At 40.2% G+C, this 25,104-nt stretch overlaps 1 pseudogene; it reads right to left on the reverse strand.

Moving 5' to 3' along the window:
• Positions 1-606: 606 nt before the first annotated feature.
• Positions 607-6,098, reverse strand: LOC110908615 (annotated as a pseudogene).
• Positions 6,099-25,104: the final 19,006 nt, after the last annotated feature.

A 25,104-nucleotide genomic window follows, 5' to 3' on the forward strand; every position in this document is an offset into this window, starting at 1 on the left:
TCAACTTCGCTAGTAACAATCATCAGTCAAGCAGAATTTTAAGTGTCCCCTTTGACCAAAAAAAAAAAAAAATGAATGGGTTGAAAGGAGCCAAAGTCATTTGAACCCGTTACCAAAAACGGTTCGAAAGAGCCCAAATTCATTTCAACATAAATTAGTAAAATAAAAGAAATGCTATAAAGAAACGGTTGAAAGAAGCCCAAAGTCACTTCGACCTATTACTAGAGAAGGGTTAAAAGGAGCCCAAAGCCATTTTGACCCGTTACCGGAAATGGGTTGAAAGGAGGCCAGAGTCATTTTGAACATGTTTGGTACGAATTCAATCACCAAGTCCAGCCCCATATTGATATTATCACGTCAGCCTTTGCCTTTGTAGACAAGCCAAAGAAAACACATAGCCATCGCAATCAAGCGATCCACACTAAGTCAACAACAGACTTTCGATCATTGTGGCCATCTTAGTTCGACTTCTTTTGTCCCCTATTTACACTGACTTGACAAGATGGTAGCACTCGAACCATCCATGGCTCACAGACCATAATATCAGAGTTACCAGAATAGGAACACGCAATAAACGGCATTTTATCAAAAGCTTATATTCTTTATTGAAGTAAAAGGCCTTTAAATAGGCAAAATTACAAGTAAATTTAACAACAAACTAGGAAAACAAACAACAAATTTATTTTGGTAACAAACTAAGCGAAAGACACACTCCCACATTTGACTTCTTCTTGCTTGACCTGGCAGCTTCCAACGGTCACATGCACATATTTTGAATTATCCGTCACCAAATACGGCATGATTATTAAATATTAAATAAAGTAGGTAAAAACAACCTCATTTAAAGGCGTGATTGTAATCATGAAAATGGAAGTTTTTGTAAATGAAATGTGCCAGCCATTTTGATCCCACAAAACACGAAATTGCAGCAACTGCAAGTGTATTTCTTGCAGCAACGGGTAACATCCCTTGTTTGGTTGCAGCCATAATAGCCACTAAAGCAACTGAAAACACCTGAAGAGAGATCTGAAGTGCATTAAAACCTTTATATGCACCACTGCAGCTGCTGCAATTCACCACATGACTCCAGTACCTAAACAACAAATCAGTTAAAAATCAAATACACTTATATTTACTTACTATTAATTTACAACATTTCTAGGCATACAGGTGGTGTTGTACCTCATGCTTTAGGAGGTTTTCAAAATTGTCGCTTTTTTTTTTACTTTTAAGCTAAAATTATTTGATGTTTTACTTTTAACCTTAAAACTTTTCATCTTTTGCAATTTAACATCACAACTTTTTTACTTTCAACTTTGGTCCCTTATACTTTTCATCTTTCGAAAATTTTTCGTTTTACGTTTCGTTCTAAATTTTGCAAGTTAACATGGCGCAAGGTGCGTGTGTTGTTCAATGTGTTTACATCGTCTTTGTCGCCACACACTAGATCGACTTAGTTATTATTGTCTATGTTTTATGTTTCGGTCTAATTTCTTCACATTAGAACGGTTTTATGCCCCGCCACAACGGGAAGGGGGAGGGGTTATTTCTAGTTATATATTAATTTATAATCGGAATGTGGTTGGTATTTATGCAAATAACCTGTCCATGAGTTGTTCTCTAGAAGGGGTGGGTGGAAGCGATCCATTAAATTTAGTTCCCCAATCGAGTTGACCACCTGCATATTTCTTTAGCCACTTTCTACATGCCACCACATTAGTATCCGCTTTGGTCGGCACAAAACAGGCTTTTTGCCAGTTCAACGGGCCTACCTCCATCAAATTCATTTCCTGCAAGTTGAATAATCTTTCAAATATTAAAATAGAAGAGTATGAATCATACTCACAGTTGGGATAGTTAGCTTACCTGAATGCGAAGAAGGTGCAAATCCGAATCAACAATCAAATTTTGGATCATATGGTGCTTCCATCTTGAATAAAATAGACCGTCCCAATTGTTTTTTGGGACAACAGCTATAAATCTGCTCTTACCCGGGCCCACTGGAATACATAAAAAGAATATACTTATCTGGGCTCTGGTGTCTTCAATAGCCCGTGATGTGCATATGGAACATGAGAAAGGTCCATGAGATTTTCAATCAGGAATTCATACCTATAAGTATCAACAAAACACATGATTTGGTATAATAATTTTGTAGTAAATAAAGCCGTTGAATTGAAGCAAAATGTAGCAACTTTCATACCCGTATGGTATATCTCTGTTGAACGTTTGGAATGAGAACGAAGGATCTTCAAGTTCAGCGACGTATGGCGGTTTCTTTTTGGTGAGGATATCTCTATATTTCGCATCAGTGTTGGGCCAAAACCAAAGAATTCCGTATTGCACGGTGCTTGGATAAACAGCAACACACGCTTTCGGGAAAGAATGAACCTGCAGGTAGATTTTTATTAGTTTATCACTAAAATCATAATAATTGTTGGAAAGAAGATCCCAAGTGAACAGGGCCAGCCCTGAGTATGGGCGGGTGGCCGATGGCACAGAGCCAAAAACCTCAGGGTGCTGCAAAATTTGTACTATTATTTTATATATTATATATATATAAAATTTTAGAAAGCCCAGAATTTAAACCAAACCAAATAACTATTTTAGTATTATTTGTTTTATAACAATTATCTCATAAGTTTTTTACCTTTTTACTTTTTTATATATGTGATTGATGAGTTTATATTATAGGGCGGGTAAGGCTTGGTTTTTTTATCTCGCCAACGGCCCAAATTTTATTTTTTTTAACATTCTCAGAGACAGGCGTGCAAGTAATCTTATAACTTATCGGAGGTCCATCAAGGGTGTTGCCCAGAATCTTCTTGACCAAACAATGAATATAACAACTAATGAAATAAACACAAACTAACCTTGATTGAAAGAATACAAATCTTGAATGTATGTACAAGTGAATGATGTTTTTACAATAGAAATCTAACCCTATTTATACTAATTGAAGAGGTGCGAATCCAATAGACGTGTCTCTTCGCGAACAGGTATGTCTTTTGATCTTGTGGCTCTCAATCGATTTGAAAAGTTGCGTCCCTGTGTACTTGTTTCCTGCCGTCGATCAGTGAAGGGGTGTGTCCCCTAGATGTGTCGATTCTTTGATGTTGTAGGTTATTAACTTTCAAGTTGTCATATCTAGTCCCCGCACTTCTATCACTAATCTAATTCTAATAAAACTAACTATTAACTAATTACATAACAAACCCTAATACTTATAGGATGTGAGGAGATTATGATTTCATTCACCCCCTAATCTCGAACATCCTTAAGTTGCACCTTGATCTTTCTCCATATCTTGCTTGCCATCGTGTGCTTGTTGAAGTAGATCATTGCAGTCTTCTTTGATTGCCATTAGGAGAGTTGGTTCCTCGTCTTCCTGTACCAGATTTGTTTCTTCTTCTCTTTGGTTTTACTCAGGACAATCTGAGGCATAATGACCAAACTTTTGGCAATTGTAGCATTTAATCTTGCTTAAATCCTTCCCGAACTTCCTTTGGTTGCTTCTATTCTTGTAAGCATCATGTGATGAATCTTCATCATCATCTTCTTGTTTGAACTTTCCATCACGCCATTTGTCTTGCGATGAGTTGAACCTTCCTTGTCCATTCTTCCCAAAACGCCTTCCACGACCATAGTTCTTGTCGCGTCGCGTATACATAAGTTTCTCTTGATTATATACCAGGTTTTCATCCATCAAACCGGTCCTTTCTTCATAGGCTTTCAATCTTCCAATTGTTTCATCTAGCGTCGTTGTTTCTAGATCGGCGAATTGTTCAATGGTTGCAACAATTTGAACGAACCTTCTTGGTACAGAACTTAGAAGTTTCCGTACTAAAGTCGGTTGATCAAAAGTTGATCCAAGACTACTTGCCCTCGTGACAATACTATTTAGTCTTGCAGTGAACGAATCGATAGTGTCTTCCTCCTTCATCTTTAACATCTCAAACTCTGTTTTGAGCGTTTGAAGACGTGCCTTTTGCACTCGATCTGCACCGACGTGCCTAGTCTTTAAGGCATCCTAAATTTCTTTTGCACTCTTGCAACTTGCAACTTGTATTATCATATCTTCCGATAGTGCTTGATATAAGTAAGCGGTCGCCATCATATCCTTCTTTTCATCCGCTTGCGTATTTTCTTTTGGTTCTATCATTTCCCATAATCCGTTTACCCTCAAAATGGTTTTTATACGGATTGCCCATACCGTATAATTTGTAGACTTTAAAATAGGACACTGAAACTGGGAGAATGAACTATCATCTTTAATCACTACCGTGTTTGACGGAGAGGCTCCTCCTGAATCCGCCATAATTTCTTTTCCAACAATTTTCACTTTCAAAACTTTGGTTTTCTCCTAAAACCGAAGTCTATGATTCCAAAAATTCACACTAACTTTCTAACGTGGAATCAAACTAATTTCTAAACCATATATAAATTCCAGAAAAATAGAACGTAGAACCTGGAATTTGCGAACCGACCGACTTCTCTTATCGTGATTCTCCGCACGGTTTTCTGACTTTTCTTAGCAACCCTCTTGGCTGCGTTTTTTTCTTCCTTCTTGATTCGCGACTCTCTAAACACAAACCAAAAAATCAGCCCCAAACCCGCTTGATTTGCGACTAAACTTCTCAACCGAACACCCTCTTGATGCTTTGATATCACAAAACTTCTCAGATTTTGTGCCTTTTGCAAATTTCAAATAACCCAAACTTCTCAGATTTGCGATTGCTTCTTCAAAACCGAAATACAAATTTCTCAGATTTGCTTCCGTCTTCTTAACCCGAATCGTAGCCTCTTGCTGTGATTTGAATTAACAAAAAAATTCAGAATTTGAACACCCTCAGTGATGATCAGATAAAAATCGAACACCCTCCTGATGAACGATTAACGAACGAACAACAATCGTACCCGCTTGATGCGATTGGTGTTAAAACTTAAAAAAACAACCTAATCCACGCCTCCTGCGTGATCAGAATTGTTAGGGGAATTCAACCACCCGCCTGATGATTGTTTTCCGAAACGAATTTGAGCCCTAGGCTCTGATACCACTGTTGCCCAGAATCTTCTTGACAAACAATGAATATAACAACGAATGAAATAAACACAAACTAACCTTGATTGAAAGAATACAAATCTTGAATGTATGTACAAGTGAATGATGTTTTTACAATAGAAATCTAACCCTATTTATACTAATTGAAGAGGTGCGAATCCAATAGACGTGTCTCTTCGCGAACAGGTATGTCTTTTGATCTTGTGGCTCTCAATCAATTTGAAAAGTTGCGTCCCTGTGTACTTGTTTCCTGCCGTCGATCAGTGAAGGGGTGTGTCCCCTAGATGTGTCGATTCTTTGATGTTGTAGGTTATTAACTTTCAAGTTGTCATATCTAGTCCCCGCACTTCTATCACTAATCTAATTCTAATAAAACTAACTATTAACTAATTACATAACAAACCCTAATACTTATAGGATGTGAGGAGATTATGATTTCAAAGGGGAGCTTGAGGAATTAATTTGCAGTCACCAGAGCCACTAAAACACCAGCCATGGTATACACACTGCAACCTACCCCATTGATCAATTCTTCCTTCAGAAAGTGGAGCCAATCTGTGTGGACATCGATCGTCGAACACCTTCCATTCGTTATCGTTCTTATCCCACCAAACCACAATATCAAGACCCACCACCTTGATCCCACGGGGAACACTCTTGTCCAGATCACACACAGGCACGACTGGATACCAGTGAGAAAACCAGTCAAACCTCTCACCTTGATCAAGGCTTCCGGTTTCTTCTTCGGGCTCGGGTGAGGATGTTGGTTTGGTTGATATAGATGGAGAATTGACATGCAACTTAGTGAATTTGGATTTTGGTAGTTGGGTTAAGTTTGTTAAGAGTGATTTTGGTTTTTTCTGAGAAAATGAAAGACTGAAAATGGGTTTGGACAAGTGAGCTCTGATAGGTGAAGAAGGTGGAGCAACAGTGGAGACAGTTCTTAGAGCTTCCATGGCGGATGGTTTATCTTAGATTTGCATCGGTGCATATAAATACAGCATGGTTTATATTCACACTTATTACATATAATGATTTGCACCCAAATATGTTTTCAAATTGTATTATAAAAGCACTATATATTCTCATTGGTGCTTCGTAAATTTAACGATAATATTTAAGAAAGCATTCTTAAATTCACAACATGTAGGGGATTTTTAAGAGAAAAATGCTCGGATAGTCCCCGTGGTTTGTCTATTTTTCATCTTTAGTTCCTAACTTTCTAAAATTACACCTATAGTCCTCAAGTTTTTGAATTTCGTTCCCGAATAGTCCCTGACGTGGATGGGGGGTTAGTTTTTGGGGTTAGGTGCGTGTGAAATGGCAAAAATACCCTTACTGTCAAATTAATAACTAAAAAATTAAAAGAAATATAATTAATATTTTACAATTTATGTGGGAGCTACCACCCATCCTACCTACTTCATCTTCCCCACTCCAACACCAACACCATCTCCACCTTCAACCACCACCATCTACCCCCCCCCCCCCAAACCCCACTTCACCGTAACCACCACTGCCACAACCATCCCCGCCACAACCACCACCGCCGCCATCATCACCGCTGAAGATCGCCATGCCGTAACAACGGTTATTGGGGTTATTATTATGCTCAAAAATTGAAAAACAGAGCAAAGAAAAGAAAAACAATGGTATTTATTATTATTCAACTTTTTCTTAAACTTTTCTTTAAATTCCCAAACATAATCCACTAATTTTGTTTAACTTGAGACCCAACGTGACCATTCAGAGAACCCATCTCCAAAATCGCAGATTTAAAACAAACAGAACAAAACAGAACAGGGGGTTTCTTCAACATTTCCTAACTTTTGTCTTCTAAAACTGTTTATAAAACAAAAAAATGAAAGAGAATGTTCACAATGCCAACATTCTTTCTTGCATAATAAGGCAATGCATTGGTCAATTGACTATTGGGTTCAGAAAAGCTAAGCATATTTTGTGCACCATAAAAAACAGAGCAACTAGCTGCTACTGCAACAACATTCCCTTAGAAATATCTTCCTCTTGACTAATAACTCCAATGCTCCTCCATATGCACCCAAAAAAATCTGTGGTTGAGGCAGCGGTGATGATGGCGGCGGTGGTGGTTGTGGCGGGGATGGTTATGGCAGTGGTGGTTACGGTGAAGTGGGGGGGGGAGATGGTGGTGGTGGTCGAAGGTGGAGATGGTGGTGGTGGTGTGGAGTCGGGAAGATGTAGTGGGTAGGGTGGGTGGTGGGTCCCACATAAATTGTAAAATATTAATTATATCTCTTTTAACTTTTTAGTTATTAATTTGACAGCAAGGGTATTTTTGTCATTTCACAAACACCTAATACCAAAAACTAACCCCCATCCATGCCAGGGACTATCTGGGAACAAAATTCAAAAACTTGGGGACTATAGGTGTAATTTTAGAAAGTTAGGGACTAAAGGTGAAAAATGGGCAAACCACGGAGACTATCCGAGCATTTTTCACTAAAAAATCCCCTACATGTTGTGAATTTAAGAATGCTTTCTTAAATATTATTCGTTAAATTTAGATTATGACATCAAAAGCAAAAATAACCCGTTAACTTCCATTATGACACCTAGTAAGTTATGAAACGTCATAACATATTATAACCAGATATAACCTAATAAAACTTATTACACCCACAGTTATAGAACATTACAAACAAACTAACTCAATATAAACTAATTCATTTAAATTGCCCATTAATAGTCTTCAACACATGAAAATATAGACTTTTTTTCTACTAAAAGAGAGAGAATACAAACCTCATAGTTGTCACTTCTCTCTTGTGCACCCGTCATCATGACACGCGGGTTAGCGATAGTGCTGATCCTATACATTCAATAAAATTCTTGTAATAAAATGCATCTTTCTTTCGTTTTTCAATAAAATTTTGTCAAATATGATGATCTTGTCATGGAATTATGCCTGCAAATACCAAGTATAAAAGATATCTTTGTAATTTAAACATACAACATGTCACACCCCAACCGATGGCGGAATTATCGGGGCATGGCACTGAGCGAAACAGATTGTCCAGAAGTTTCCATAACAACTATCATTAATATTCAATTTATATAATACGTCCCATACCGTACCTCAAATAGCAAACAAATTATTACAGATAAAATCTAGTCAAATATTCTGTTCCGACAACTCAGATTTAAATATAAATACAACAATTGTTTATCTGCTTCTAGAGACCCATAATTTGACCACTACAGACAACTATTTGTTGGGCTCTAGAGCTTTATTCTAGCCTCGCTTTCCTAGCAGGTAAGCATCTTAAACACCTGTCACATACGTTAAAATAAAGTCAATATATAAAATGTAAAGGTGAGCATACAAGTTTGATAATAGCATATAGAGTTCGAAATAGTTTACGCATAACCAGCACGTACACAGAAGAAAACGAAGCATGTTAATTATCGACATGGATCTATCGATACCAATGACTGCGGGTTGACTGCCCGAGGCAGTTCGCAATACATGATTACCACGGTAATCCATGCAAGTAATTGTCCTTAACAACCCCCGTGTGAACGGGTGCTGAGTCCAAACTATAGTACTATCGTCGTTAAGGCAGGTAGACAACATTCCACGTGTAAACATAACAACAAGCATTCATTTAGTCACGTAATACACGCGGTAGCGGTTAGCGTTTAAAGTAACTGAGTAGTGTGTTCGATTGTGATTTAGAATAAATAACGTATGTAACACCCAAAAGTGCTAAAGCAAAAAGGGTTCGAGTATACTCACAACGATTGATGGATTGAAGGGAGCACTTGAGAGTAGGGTTAGCATGAATAGTTCGATAGTATAACGATAAGCAACGCGTAAAACGGAAAACAAGTGTTGGAGGGTCGGACAGCTGGTCGATCGGACGGCTGACCATTCGGCTTGATAGTTCGTTCGGACAGCTGTCCGGTCGGTCGGTAGGCCGAGCGGATGGCTGTTCGAGTGGATTGTTTCTTCCTTTGAGAAGGATGTGTTTGTGTATGATGGTTTGACTTTTGAAGTTTTCGTTGTAGCATTTGAAAACATTGAAGTATCTTTACCTTTCAGGTCAGTCGATCGAACGGTCGTTCGATCAGCCGGCTATCCGATCGGTTAGGTACTTCAATAAATAGGTTCTCAGCAGGATGTCACCTGATCGGACGGCTGTTCGATCGGGTGGCACTCCAAACGCGTTGAACATGTTGAAAATCGACTAAGTGTTGAAGCATAGTATCTCATGATCCGAAGAGTAATCCAATCGGACGACAGTCCGATCGAATAGCAGTTCGCTCAATACCAGACTTCAATGAATTGTTCAAGTGTGGGACCATGTGCTAGCCGATCGACTGGCCTGGTCGATCTGCTGACTGTCCGATCGGCTGGCTTTCCATTCGGACAGCAGTCCGATCGGTCAGTATCCTGACCTGGTCGGCCTGTTCGTCTACCACTTGTCTGTTCTGGTTTGTTTGTCGTTATATCGACGTATTTTGACAACGAGTCGAACCATAGAACCCTCGTTCTTACTGGTTTCTCCTGCTCGGACAGGAACCACCCAAATCCGGCCGGTGAACTGTTCGGAACAGAGTTTAGCGTTTAACCTGAAATCGATGAACCTCGTGGATAGAATCTGGATCTTGAGTCATGCAACCACCGGAATGATTAGCAAATCGGCACAAGCTCCGTTTCTACCGGTTTGAAGGCATTGAGTGTAAAAGAGTTGAAAGAAAGTTGGAAAAACCATCTTTCAATCCTTTTCACCATGTAAATGTTTAGATCCATGAAAGATCTTTGTTTGTTTATGTGGAAATCGGCTAGATCCAAGTGATTCTTGGTGGATTGAAGCCAAAACATGAAGTTCTTCAAGAACACCATGATGACATCATCCTAGAACACTTGAATCTTGATGATTTCACGGTTAGAAATCAAGATTTGAAAGGTAAAAAGGTGTAGGAGTGCGTGTAGATCAAGAAAGTACAAGATTTAGGATGAAAAGGTGTAGGAGTGCGTGTGACAAGGGGTATTTATAGGATGCCATAAGAGGAAAGTGCTGGCGGATCGGCCAGGCAGCTCTATCGGACAGCCTGTCCGATCGGACAGCAGTCCGATCGGCTGGTAGCCTGATCGTTCAGCTGCACGATTCGAGTGTTCGGTGCGACGATTTTTGATATTTCGATTTCGATTGAGGACGATGCGAGTACGATAGAGTTTCCTATTCAAATTACTTTTAATTCCAACCACTAGATCTAACATACAATCATCTATATCTCGCGCTATCTCTTCTCCACCAATTATCATGATTCGATTTCGATTGAGTTTCAATTTCGAGTCGAGTTTCGATTGATTACCACCCATAACATAAAGTAGACACGCACAAGTAACACATAAGGCACACACACACGTATATTAACACCAAAATTCACGTAATTCGAGTCTCGAGTTCGATGATGATTAGATTAGCTCGATTATTGATTAATTGACTTTATCGCATTGTTACTTCATATCATTCACAGTCGTAAAGCGGTTCGCATTGATAAATAAACTTCGATTATTTCGATTGCACTTAATTACTCCACATAATACAACTAACGTAAACATAAAATAGGCTAACTACCGTCAATGAAGTCAAACAGGGATTGAGCAAGGAGAGACAGATCACAATTAGTGATCTTTTCTTCCTTTGACTTCAATCTTGACTTTGACTTTGACTTTCGGAAACACGGGGTGTTACAGCCTCCCCTTGTTTAGGGAATTTCATCCCGAAATTAGGTTGAAAGCTGCACAACACCGTGAATCACCTTTTGCTACTTTCTCTCTCTAGCCTTACACTTAAACAACTGCGGATACTTCACCTTCATGTCGCTTTCGAGTTCCCAATTGAACTCTGCGCCTCGTTTGCCTTCCCATCAGACTTTCACGATAGGTATGCGCGAGCGTTTGAGTTGCTTGGTTTAGCGATCCATGATTTCGGCAGGCTTCTCCACGAAGTGTAGCGTTTCGTTTATTTGAAGGTCATCGAGAGGTACAATCAAATCATGCTCAGCCAGGTATTTTCGGAGGTTTGACACATGGAAAGTCGGGTGGACGTTACTAAGTTCCTCCGGTAGTTCGAGTTTGTAGGCGACTTTTCCGATCCTTTCCAGAATCTTAAAAGGTCCAACATATCGAGGCGCTAGTTTCCCTTTCTTGCCGAATCTGACCACACCCTTCCAAGGGGATACCTTTAGGAGTACGTAGTCGCCAACGTCAAATTCAAGGGGCTTGCGTCTTCTATCGGCGTAACTTTTCTGTCTTCTTCGAGCTTTCAACAAGTTGTCTCGAATTTGGAGGACTTTGTCAGTCGTTTCTTGCAATAGCTCAGGACCGGTTAATTGCTAGTGACCGATCTCGTGCCACACAATAGGCGATCGACATCTCCTTCCATATAGGGCCTCGAATGGTGCCATCTGGATGCTGGTATGATAACTGTTATTGTACAAGAATTCGACTAGCGGCAGGTATTTATTCCAATTGCCACCGAAGTCTATGACACATGCATGGAGCATGTCTTCAAGAGTACAGATCGTTCTTTCAGTTTGTCCATCGGTTTGAGGATGGAATGCGGTACTTAAGTTAAGCGACGTACCGAGAGCTGCTTGAAACGTTTCCCATAATCGCGAGTTAAACCGAGCATCACGGTCAGAAATGACGTCACGAGGCGTACCATGATTACAAATGATCTCGTCGGTGTAGATTCGGGCTAATCGTTCTACCTTGTAGTCTTCCCGTATTGGCAAAAAGTGGGCTGATTTGGTCAAACGGTCAACGATAACCCAGATGCTGTCGTGACCTGATGACGTGGGCAGAAGTTTGGTTATGAAATCCATAGCTATACTCTCCTATTTCCATATAGGGATTGGTGGTTGTTCGAGTAAGCCAGAGGGTCTTTGATGTTCAGCCTTGACCTTTGCACAAGTCAGGCATCTTCCGACATAGAGAGCGATATCCCTTTTCATGCCCGGCCACCAGTACTTGTAGCGAAGATCCTGGTACATTTTATCGGTACCGGGATGAATAGAATACCGGGACTTGTGGGCTTCGTCCATTAAAATCTTTCGCAATTCGGTCCGCTTAGGGATCCAAATTCGGTCCAGAAAATAGAAGATCCCATTCGATTTGCTGACAAGCTGAGCTCCATCGTGATAGATTCTCTCCTTCTTCAAGGTGTGTTCATTAAAGCAAGCATGTTGGGCTTCGCGGATGAGGGTTTCGAGATCGTGTTGGGCTTGGGTATTACGAATCCTGAGCAAATAACTCCGTCTGCTGAGCGCGTCGGCAACGACATTTGCTTTACCTGGGTGATAACGAATCTCACAGTCGTAATCGTTAAGAAGTTCTACCCATCGGCGTTGACGCATGTTAAGTTCTCTCTGATTAAAGATGTGTTGTAAACTCCTGTGATCGGTGAAGATCGTACACTTGGTACCGTACAGGTAGTGTCGCCAAATCTTTAATGCAAAAACAACTGCGCTTAGCTCAAGATCATGGGTTGTATAGTTCTTCTCGTGGATTTTGAGCTGTCGAGAAGCGTAAGCTATAACCTTGTCCCGTTGCATGAGAACACAACCAAGACCAAGGTTGGAAGCATCACAATAGACAATGAAACCGTCGTTCCCATCGGGCAGTGTGAGAACCGGAGCATTGCAAAGCTTATGCTTGAGGGTTTGGAAAGCAGACTCTTGTTCAGTCCCCCAAACAAAAGACTTGTCTTTATGCGTAAGAGCGGTAAGCGGCACAGCGATCTTGGAGAATCCTTCGATAAATCGTCGATAATAGCCCGCTAATCCGAGAAAAGAATGGACTTCAGACGGGTTCTTTGGCGTAACCCAGCTCTTAACTGCTTCAATCTTCGCAGGATCGACATGGATACCTTGACTATTCACGATGTGACCCAGAAACTGAACTTCTTCTAACCAGAATTCGCACTTGGAGAACTTGGCATAGAGTTGGTTCCCCTGGAGTAACTCGAGGACCAAACGTAGATGTTGCGCATGTTCGGCTTTCGATTTGGAATAGATCAAGACACAGTCGATGAACACGATGACGAAACGGTCAAGATACAGCTTACACACGTGATTCATCGGATCCATGAAAACCGCGGGTGTGTTGGTTAAACCAAAAGGCATAACAACGAACTCATAGTGGCCGTAACGAGTGCGAACGGCGGTTTTGGGTATATCTTCTTCCTGAATGCGTAGCTGATGATAGCCTGAGCGTAGATCGATCTTCGAGAAACACGTAGCACCTTGCAGTTGGTCAAATAAATCGTCGATGCGAGGTAGGGGATAACGGTTCTTAATGGTTAACTTATTCAATTCCGGTAATCGATACACATCCTGAACGACCCATCCTTCTTTTTAACGAAGTGGACTGGCGCACCCCAAGGAGAGGTGCTCGGGCGAATAAAACCTTTTTCAAGTAATTCCTGGAGTTGGTTTGAGAGTTCCCGCATTTCGGATGACGCGAGTCGATAAGGGGCTTTGGCTACGGGGTTAGCTCCAGGAATGAGGTCGATACGGAAGTCGATTTCACGACTTGGCGGGTGTCCTGGGAGATCATCAGGAAACACGTGAGAGAATTCACAAACAACAGGTACCTGGTCTACCGCCATTTCTTTCTTTTCCTTCTCTGCTACTACAATGTTAGCCAAGAAAGCTCTGTATTCCTTGCGGAGATACTTGCTAGCTTGGACACACGACATGAGCTTGAGACCTTTCGAAGCAGTTTCGCCATAGACACATAGTAAATCACCATTCGCGAGCGAGAATCGACTCATCTTGTCGAAGCACACAATTTCAGCATGGTTTTCACGAAGAAAATCCATGCCTACTATGATGTCAAAACTTCCGAGTTGCATCGGAATGAGGTCGATTGGGAAGATGTGATTGTTGAGCTCGAGGGTACAATCACGAAAAACAGAATTAACGGCGACAGTTCTTCCAGTGGCGACTTCAACTTAGAATGATGAGGGGAGATAAGAGCGTTTACGACTAAGGAGCTTCTCAAATTCAAACGACACAAAGCAGTTATCGGCTCCAGTATCAAACAAACACGATGCATAAATACCATTCACAAGGAACGTACCATTAACCACGTTGTCAACCTGGGCTTGACGAGCATTAATGTTGAAGGTTCTGGCGCGTGCTGCTTGTTGTTGCTGCTGAGGCTGCTGCTGGGGCTCTTGCTTCACCACCCTGTTCGGGCACATGTTTGCAAAGTGGTTAGGGTCACCACATGCAAAGCAGACTCGAGCATTGATCGCGGGTGCCTGAGCTGCGTGTTGGCCTTGCGGGGCTGGGAGTAGAGCTTGATGAGCAGTGGCAGGAACTGCGGTGTTACGGGGACCATAGTGACAGTTAGCAGTGAAATGACCGTATAAGTTGCAATGAGCGCAGAAACGACAGGCAAGACCCACCGGATGATGATATGAGCATGTCGGGCAGAGCGGGTGGGGACCTGTGTAAGCACGCTTTGCTGGCGGCGCTTGAGTAACTGGTGCTGGTCGATGATGAGACTGCTGCTGAGCCGGTACGGCTTGCGGAGGGGCAGCAGTGGTAGTGACAGCACAGTTCTTGTTGCTGGAGCTGCTGTTGTTGTGCTTCTTCTTGCGGCGTGATGACTTGGATGGTTGAGCAGTGGCGGTTTCGGCGGTCGGTGCAGTGGTGGCTTGATGAAGAGACTTGGAGGGCTTATCCCAGAAACCAGCTTTTACTCGCTTGTCGTTGATCTCGGCGGCAAGCAAGAAGTCTCTTCGATTGATGATGTCTTTGCGGCGTGAACAAAATCGGCAATACAATCGGGTAGAGCTCGAATGTACTTCTTGATGGCCATGTCTGATGTCTTGACTTGATCGGGACAGATGATGCTAAGCTGTTTAAAGCGAGCAGTCAAGGCAGCGTTGTCTCCATCCTTCTGCTTAATGTTCCAAAACTCGTCCTCCAGCTTTTGGCGTTTATGGGGAGGGCAGAATTCGTCCATCATATTGGCTTTCAGCTCTTTCCATGTCAGCTCATAAGCTGCATCATTCCCGCGTTTGTTTCGCTCGGCCGTCCACCAGTCTAGAGCTCAGGACTGGAAGACGCCGGTTGCGTTTAGGGTACATAGATTTTCTGGACAGCCGCTTTGGCGTAGAGTGACTTCGATAGAATCAAACCATTGAAACTTAACTGTTGGGCCATCTTCACCGGTGAATTCCTTTGGTCCGCATGCCTTGAACTGTTTAAAGCTAAAAACAGTCCTAGTAGCATCTTTGGGAGCTTCAGTTCTCGACTCCTCAGATGATTTACTGACGTTTTCATAGACGTCGCTCACAGCTTTTGCTACTTGTTTGGCGATGATAGCAGAAAGACGTCTGTCTCTCTTTTCTTGGCGAGTAAGTGGGGTTCGGTGTCCAGATGACAACATTGTCTGCAACAGACATCGTCGTAGGTCTCAGACACATCAAAATCGAATCTCACCTCACACGTCTACCACTTACTAAAACTCAGGAGCACGTTGAAGCACGTATCATATAAACACATAGGCACATAATCACAGATTCACGTAGTCACAGAAGCACATAAGCACGTAGGCACGTAGAGCACAGAGACACATAAACACAGAAGCACATACACATTTAATCACAGATGCAGTCAGAATACAGAAACCTATCATTCAAAGCTCGCGTGTCGTTCATATATATCGGTCGTGTATAGCATATCGAGTATAGTATAAGCGTATATCATAGCATAATATAGTCTAGATTTGCAGCGACTTGATAGCGTATTGAGATAGAAGAGCAATGTGAGTCGTGTGTGTCGATCGAAGTGATAGCAAAATCGAATAATTTTCCAAAATTTAAACATGTAAACAGATAAATACACATAACATTCATAAAATCGACGAATTATCAGAGTCAGCAGTTGCGGGCTCAGAATCGAAACACATAAAAATCGAGAAATAGATTGTCTGCGGCTATTAGACATCGACTACCCAAAGCGATCTGACTATTCTCAATAGACTTGTCGTCACATTTCGACTTTCGGGATCGTGTTTCTGCCTCGATTCTTGGGCATTCAGCACGCATTCCCTAGGTCATACTCGTGAGTTCAGGTCGCTGGAGTCCGTCGAGGCTTTGGTGAGATAAGCAGAAGTCGGAATAAATTGCCAAGGTTAGGGTTTCACCCCTAGCTTAGCAACTTCTTCCTTGTTCTTAATAAAATTGAGGAGATTATTCATCAAAATATGGATTTCACTCCTGATTTGGTATAATTCTCCCGTTGAACAGGCGTTCGTCATTGAAAAGCAAAATTAAAGGATCATTGATAAGTTGATAAACAGCTTTGATCCAGCAATTTAGTCGAGAGTTTGCGGTTTTCACACCTAATCTTGACTAAATTGCCTTCTCATTATTGAAAATTCGAGTGCGGTGATAGTGTAGTGTAAGCGAGAAATAGCAGGATATATATAGCACGTAAGCTCGGTCTGCTGGTTCCTAACTATAGTCTAGGTCTCTAAGACATCGACCCGGACTAGGTCGAGTCTTGCCTAATTCCCTATAGTTATGGCTCTGATACCAATCTGTCACACCCCAACCGATGGCGGAATCATCAGGGCATGGCATTGAGCGAAACAGATTGTCCAGAAGTTTCCATAACAACTATCATTATTATTCAATTTATATAATACGTCCCATACCGTACCTCAAATAGCAAAAAATTATTACAGATAAAATCTAGTCAAGTATTCTGTTCTGACAACTCAGATTTAAATATAAACACAGCAATTGTTTATCTGCTTCTAGAGACCCATAATTTGACCACTACAGACAACTATTTGTTGGGCTCTAGAGCTTTATTCTAGCCTCGCTTTCCTAGCAGGTAAGCATCTTAAACACCTGTCACATATGTTAAAATAAAGTCAATACATAAAATGTAAAGGTGAGCATACAAGTTTGATAATAGCATATATAGTTCGAAATAGTTTACGCATAACCAGCACGTACACAGAGGAAAACGAAGCATATTAATTATCGACATGGATCTATCGATACCAATGACTGCGGGTTGACTGCCCGAGGCAGTTCCCAATACATGATTACCACCGTAATCCATGCAAGTAATTGTCCTTAACAACCCCCGTGTGAATAGGTACTGAGTCCAAACTATAGTACTATCGTCGTTAAGGCAGGTAGACAGCATTCCACGTGTAAACATAACAACAAGCATTCATTTAGTCATGTAATACATGCGGTAGAGGTTAGCGTTTAAAGTAACTGAGTAGTGTGTTCGATTGTGATTTAGAATAAGTAGCGTATGTAACACCCAAAAGTGCTAAAGCAAAAAGGGGTTCGAGTATACTCACAGCGATTGATGGATTAAAGGGAGCACTTGAGAGTAGGGTTAGCCCGAATAGTTCGATAGTATAACGATAAGCAACGATTAAAACGGAAAACAAGTGTTGGAGGGTCGGACAGCTGGTCAATCGGACGGTTGTCCGATCGGACGGCTGACCATTCGGCTTGATAGTTCGTTCGGACAGCTGTCCGGTCGGTCGGTAGGCCGATCAGATGGCTGTTCGAGTGGATGGTTTCTTCCTTTGAGAAGGATGTGTTTGTGTATGATGGTCTGACTTTTGAAGTTTTCGTTGTAGCATTTGAAAAGATTGAAGTATCTTTACCTTTCAGGTCGGTCGATCGAACGGTCGTTCGATCGGCCGGCTATCCAATCGGTTAGGTACTTCAGTAAATAGGTTCTCAGCAGGATGTCACCTGATCGGACGGCTTTTCGATCGGGTGGCACTCCAAACGCGTTGAACATGTTGAAAATCGACTAAGTGTTGAAGCATAGTATCTCATGATCCGAAGAGTAATCCAATCGGACGGCATTCCGATCGTACATCAGTTCGTTCAATACCAGACTTCAATGAATTGTTTAAGTGTGGGACCATGTGCTAGCCGATCGGCTGGCCTGGTCGATCGGCTGACTGTCCGATCGGCTGGCTGTCCGTTCGGACATCAGTCCGATCGGTCAGCATCTTGACCTGGTCAGCCTGTTCGTCTACCACTTGGCTGTTCTGGTTTGTTTGTCGTTATATCGAGGTATTTTGACAACGAGTCGAACCATAGAACCCTCGTTCCTACTGGTTTCTCCTGCTCGGACAGGAATCACCCAAATCCGGCCGATGAACTGTTCGGAACAGAGTTTAACATTTAACCCGAAATCGATGAACCTCGTGGATAGAATTCGGATCTTGAGTCATGCAACCACCGGAATGATTAGCAAATCGGCACAAGCTCCGTTTCTACCGGTTTGAAGGCATTGAGTGTAAAAGAGTTGAAAGAAAGTTGGAAAAACCATCTTTCAATCCTTTTCACCGTGTAAATGTTTAGATCCATGTGGAAATCGGCTAGATCCAAGTGATTCTTGGTGGACTGAAGCCAAAACATGAAGTTCTTCAAGAACACCATGATGACATCATCCTAGAACACTTGAATCTTGATGATTTCACGGTTAGAAATCAAGATTTGAAAGATAAAAAGGTGTAGGAGTGCGTGTAGATCAAGAAAGTACAAGATTTAGGATGAAATCTTACCGGAATCGGGAGGAATCTGACAAAAAGAGGGGAGCACGAGCTGCTCGGTCAGAGGTTTCCAAAAGTAGAAAGTTTGAGAGTGACAAGGGGTATTTATAGGATGCCATACGAGGAAAGTGCTGGCCGATCGGCCAGACAGCTCGATCGGACAGCCTGTCCGATCGGACAGCAGTCCGATCGGCTGGCTGGCTGTTCGATCGGCTGGTAGCCTGATCGTTCAGCTGCACGATTCGAGTGTTCGGTGCGACGATTTTTGATATTTCGATTTCGATTGAGGATGATGCGAGTACGATAGAGTTTCCTATTCAAATTACTTTTAATCCCAACCACTATATCTAACATACAATCATCTATATCTCGCGCTATCTCTTCTCCACCAATTATCATGATTCGATTTCGATTGAGTTCGATTGAGTTTCGATTTCGAGTCGAGTTCCGATTGATTACCACCCATAACATAAAGTAGACACACACAAGTAACACATAAGGCACACACACACGTATATTAACAACAAAATTCGCGTAATTCGAGTCTCGAGTTCGATGATGATTAGATTAGCTCGATTATTGATTAATTGACTTTATCGCATTGTTACTTCCTATCATTCACAGTCGTAAAGCGGTTCGCATTGATAAATAAACTTCGATTAATTCGATTGCACTTAATTACTCCACATAATACAACTAACGTAAACATAAAATAGGCTAACTACCGTCAAAGAAGTCAAACAGGGATTGAGCAAGGAGAGACAGATCACAATTAGTGATCTTTTCTTCCTTTGACTTCAATCCTGACTTTGACTTTCGGAAACACGGGGTGTTACACAACAAGAACTGAATAATGATAATTTAACTAAACTAGTGTTGTTAAATCCGCGCGTTGCGCGGTGGGTGGGTATCAGTTCGTTTAATTACGGTACTGACACTCGTTATAGCAACCAATAGAGAAAAAAAATCATGGTATGACCAAAAATATACTAACACGATGGGAATTTGATCGGTATCGGTTTGTTTTATTACGTCACCTACACTCGTTACAGCAACCCATAGAGAAAAAAATTCTTGATATGATCAAACAATACTGACACATAAATTACATCGATAAAAAACAAACGCAAGTTACATAAGATATATAAAAGAACCACATAACACATGTAAAAAACCACTAAATAACACATATAAAAAACCTTTAAAACAAATATACTCTTCATTCACTTTATCTATTATTAGTTTAAAACAAATATACTGTTCATTCACTTTATCTATTATTAGTATACAGTTTGTGTAAACGCTTTTTACCCTCTACTAGAGTAATGTATTCTCTGATCCATAAAGATCCTAGGGCACCCATCTCCTTCTTCCTACGCCCACACTGCAAAAAAGACTAAATTGGGTCAAGTCAATAAATTTTGATGCCCATAGTAAATATTTAAAATTTATGGCCTTTTTGGTGGTTTATACTTCAGAATATGGTAATGATTATCCAAATAGAGATGCCTTGATTATAGCTGTATAACACTTTAGCATTGGCCCTTTAGATTCAGGAAATAGAAGCACATTGTCATCCTGCAAAAAAAATCTATTATCTATTATCTATCTATACTTTCTGTAAAAGAAGAAATCCAAGTGACATAAGAAAAGCTGATGTGTCAGCAGGAGAGGGTGTCCAACAAGGCTTTTCTTATCTCATTATTACATCATAAAGCCTAATATTAAAAGACTTTAAAATTCAAAGTTGGCCCACATTTAGACTCCAAAGGTCTGCCCATTCAAAATCTCATACGAACCACTGTCCATTCAAGCCACTGTAATCAAAACCATTACCCATTCAAAGGTCTGCCCATTCAAACGAATGTAATCAAACCACTGTAACCAAACCACTGATGATTAAAAATTCAAACTTCAAAACCTCTGACGATTCAATATTATGGCTCCAAATTCAAAATTCAAAATTACAGTGGCTCCAGATATATAACATATCATCTTCTTCAATCAATTACTCTCTCTAATCAACATCTTCTCCAATTCAAATTCTGGCTCCACATTCAAAATTCAAAATTCAAACCATATTCAAATTCTATAAATAAGACATAATTATCTGGCTGCACATTCAAATCTCTCTCGCTGATATCTGCAAGCGTGTCTCCCTCTCTCTCTCTCTCAAATGCATCTTTCTTGACTCTCGTGATTTAGCCGCTATTCTTCGATTACATAATTTTGTTCGAATGCTTGATGATTCTGTTTACATGTTATCGTTCCGGTATCATTGTTCCAACATCGTCGTATCAATGATGTTGGCCATCACACATCAATCTTTCAATGTCGATGTTGCAATATAATTGTTGCAACATCATGAAAAGTTGCATGTGTTACATTCTTTGATGGGAGAGTTGCAACTTCAACCGACGATATGTATCTTCTATCGTGAAAAGGTCAGTTGTGCTACACCAGTTGAGAAGAGACCTCTGCATTTTAGGTTTGTTTCTTATTTTTTATTAACTGTTAAGATGCATGTTTATATTATTAAAATGAACTACTACAGAGAAAAATATTGAATTTGAATGAAATATTTATAAAGTATTACACGCTAGGATTAACACTTGCTAAGATTTCGTAGACTCTAGCCTTTCTCCATGTGATTTCATGCTCTCTTTTTAATTTCAGGTCAGTTAGCATGTTGCAGATTTTCTGATCCTGTTCTAGAAGTTGTGTAAGAAACTCTTCTGCATTCTTCTGGAAGTCTGATGGAGGAGAGTGGAGGACTTCATCGAGCAATGCTATGCTGTTCAAGGTTTTGTTGTTATTAGTGTTGTTGATTATGTCGACTTTCCTGTTTACTTCTTGGTTTGTTCTTTGTTTTTTGAGTGACCACATCGAGAATTGTGTTTTAAGATCGCTGGTGTCTGACCAGTGGTAGAAACTGAACTTTGCCATGTAGATTTTTTGTAGGTTTTCTGATTTGGAACTATTTTTTACAGAAAGTGATTTATAGGACGAGTTGTTGATGTTTTGAATCAAAACGAATCATCGGTTTTTTATAGAGTTTAAAAAACGCGTTTACATGGAAAATGAATCGCTTAATTGTAATTTTCATAATCTGCTTTTGTTCTTTGAATTTCGATATTTTATCCCTTGGGTTTCTTGGTATTTAATTTTACGGATTTCCCATAAATGTTGGGGTTTTGAAAAGTGTAGGATCGTGTTCTGACCCGATTGAGTCGTTCAAAGGCGTTCAACTTCGTTTCAGGTGCGGAATTACAAGAAACGGAGGTAGAAACAGCTGATTCTTCACTAAAACTGCTAATTGTATTGATTAACACTTGATTAGATGCAGTTCTTCACACCGGCAGCACTTCGGCATGGAATACAAGGCTGTGTTCTATGCTTTCGCTTAAATGAACCCCTATATATAGCTGCTGAGGTTTCGCTCCAAGTGACATGACCACATGAGCGAAACCTCATGTGTACAAAAAAGCGAAACCAACATGTACTAATAAGCGAAACCCCATGACAATGACCCTATGAGCGAAACCTGCTTCCTATACACATACACTTCTTATTCTCTCGTAAAACGTGCCCTAAACTATACAATACAATGTAAGACTCGATACAAGACGAAGTCGACAGATGTAGTGCACCAACAGACTCCCCCTTAGATGTTGACGAGTCGACTATCGAGTCACAACAATGCTGTGTCTTCACATCTTTAGTCTTGATCAGTCTCTGGGCTTTTCTCTCTTTCTATCTTCATCAACATACTCCCTTTAACCATATCTGCTTGAATATCTTCAGGCTCCCCCTCTCGATTTGCTGGTATTTCTTTGTTCTTCAGCAATATCTGCTTCAGGATCATTGACTGGCTTTCATGATCCAGGATTGATACCTGGCTCAGTCTCTATCTTGCAGAATCCTTAATTTTCAGGATCGAAACTTGGCTTTCTTCAATCAGAGTCCACAGATATTGTGACCTGGCTCTTTGTCTTTAGATCCAAGATCGAAACCTGACTAAACCTGATTGAAACTTTTGAGTTAAAAAAAAATCAATTTCAGATTATTATGAAAACAAAAGAGATAAATAAAATAGATTTAGTTAAATTGATTTTTAATATTATTATTATCTATTTAATAAAAGAGATAAATAAAAAAATAAATAACCCAGAAGTAAATTTACTAAATTTAACAATTTGTAGTGCACCAGTTTTGACCTAGTCAGATGACTCCCTCTCATAACATATTCACCAACAATCACTCTCCCTCAGATCATACACATATGATGAACCACTTGTTGATTTAAAACATGTTTTGACAATTAAGACATACTCCCCCACACAACAATGTCATCATGTCTAGCACTTGGAACTTTGAAAATCAGCTTTCCAACATCAGTTGTCGAAAATCTTTTTGACTTTTTCGAAAGTTTATGCTAAAACACACACAAAATCTTTTTGGATTTTCTGAAAGAAAGTAACTGACACCACTTGTAAAGATGCAAACTAACATCAATTGTAGAAACAACAAGATGCAGAAATGAAATATTTACAGACAATATTTTTGTGAGTTTGTGTAAGAGGATCATATCAGTTATGAGACCTGTCACCAACACCGTTAAGCTTGATTACATTTTAAGCTCTAAACAATTCACCTAGATTGTCAGTATATTTGTCCACTTAAATTTTCACACAAAGTTCAATTGATCCGAGATATGATATTAATGTTTTAAACACTTGAACTCATTTGTGTGTCCTACTACTTGAATATACTCCCGTATCCAGATCCCAATATTCAGTCTTACAGGTGAGTATACCACAGATGATATCTGTCAGGGGTTAGATGCGAGGGCCGTGAAAGCTCAGGTCGATACTTCCGTATACGCAGAGAGCTGACGGCTTCGACTTTTGGTGTGTCCCCTTTAGAGGATCTTTTGATTACAACAGCAGCGACTATCAATTTTATTGTGTCATCAGCATGCTGAGGGCGAAGCTATGTTTCAAGCTTTTGCAGAGAGCATTATCCGGGGACTAGGTCAGTACTTCCATACAGCAGAAGTCCCGGGATAATACCCCAGATATCACTGAGCATAAAGACCTAGTATCTCAGAATAAGGGACCTTTCAAACAAGATTTCAGGGGTTACCTATATATCCAAGACGTTGTTAACCCACAGAACAAGCAAGTTTGAATTTTTACGTTTATATCTCGTCACAATTTACTAAATGTGTAAAAAACCTACTGACACATCCGTAGTGAGATTGTTTATCACATTTTATCTTTACATTTCTTTAGCATGTTGTGACAGTCTACTGATGTACTATCATTTCCTCTTTTCACAACAAAACTCATTTTTGATTTTATCATGTTTTTGGATTTTTCAAATTTTCTAATGTTTTTGGATTTTCTGAAATTTTCTTACTCCCCCTAAAATGCAAACACATTTCAAAGGAAATTTGAAAATTAACTAAAACTCTTGACCTACTTGAAAACAAAACTAAAAACAAACTGTACAGAAACTTTGACAACTGACATCAAATCGCATCAAATCGCCATTCACTAGGCATAAACAATCAGAACTCCCCCTTTCAACAAACCATTTTCTCATTTAGATCTCAAAACTCTTAAGTTTGTTTTAATCAAAATAATTTTTCCGGAAAAAGAGTTTGTTTTTACCACTTGTAGAATTGTCATAAGATTCGGGGTTATGGTTCATCATCTTGTTTATCAATCAGATATGTAGCAAATCAAGTACAACTTAATGTCCCTGATTTACCATTTGCATTTAAGCAACCTCTGTACTACTTGTAAAATCACACGCAATACCACTTGTAGGTATAAGTAACCAATACCAACTGTAGGAATGTTACGTCTACATGCATCATTTTACCAATCAGGATGCCGATTCCTGCTTCTCACTTACCAACCTGGAAGCTCCGGCGTAGTCCTTTCACCTGTAAAATTTTAAACTTCATTCAAAACTTTTCAAGCAACTTTTCAAACACTAGAATGATGCCGATTCCTGATCCACGATATAAACTTGGGATCTCCGGCGTAGTCCTAAGACTATCAAGGGAAACAAACTTCCATCCAAGTCTTTTCAGACTTGATGGCTTTAATTCTTGCGCAGTGGGGTTGTAAGTTGCCTTTTTAGTCGCATAGAAATCTTTAACCCCCTTTGCTTTCCCATTCAACGTTTTTCCAAAAATTTTCTTAACACTTCCGTTGAATGTTTTCTCGACATCAAATTCATTTTTCCCTTTGTAAAACTGATTTGAGATATCAACTTTACCAACTTTATTTTTAACCTCTTCAAATTTCAGTGATGGAAACTCATCATCATTTACTGAAATTTTCACCTCAACCTGTGACTCTTCTGGCTTTGTGGAACCAGATTCATCGCCGACATTCACATCAACCTTTTTAACAACCAA

The sequence above is a fragment of the Helianthus annuus genome, chromosome 14 (assembly GCF_002127325.2).
Source record: "Helianthus annuus cultivar XRQ/B chromosome 14, HanXRQr2.0-SUNRISE, whole genome shotgun sequence".
In the NCBI taxonomy this organism is placed as follows: Eukaryota; Viridiplantae; Streptophyta; class Magnoliopsida; order Asterales; family Asteraceae; genus Helianthus; species Helianthus annuus.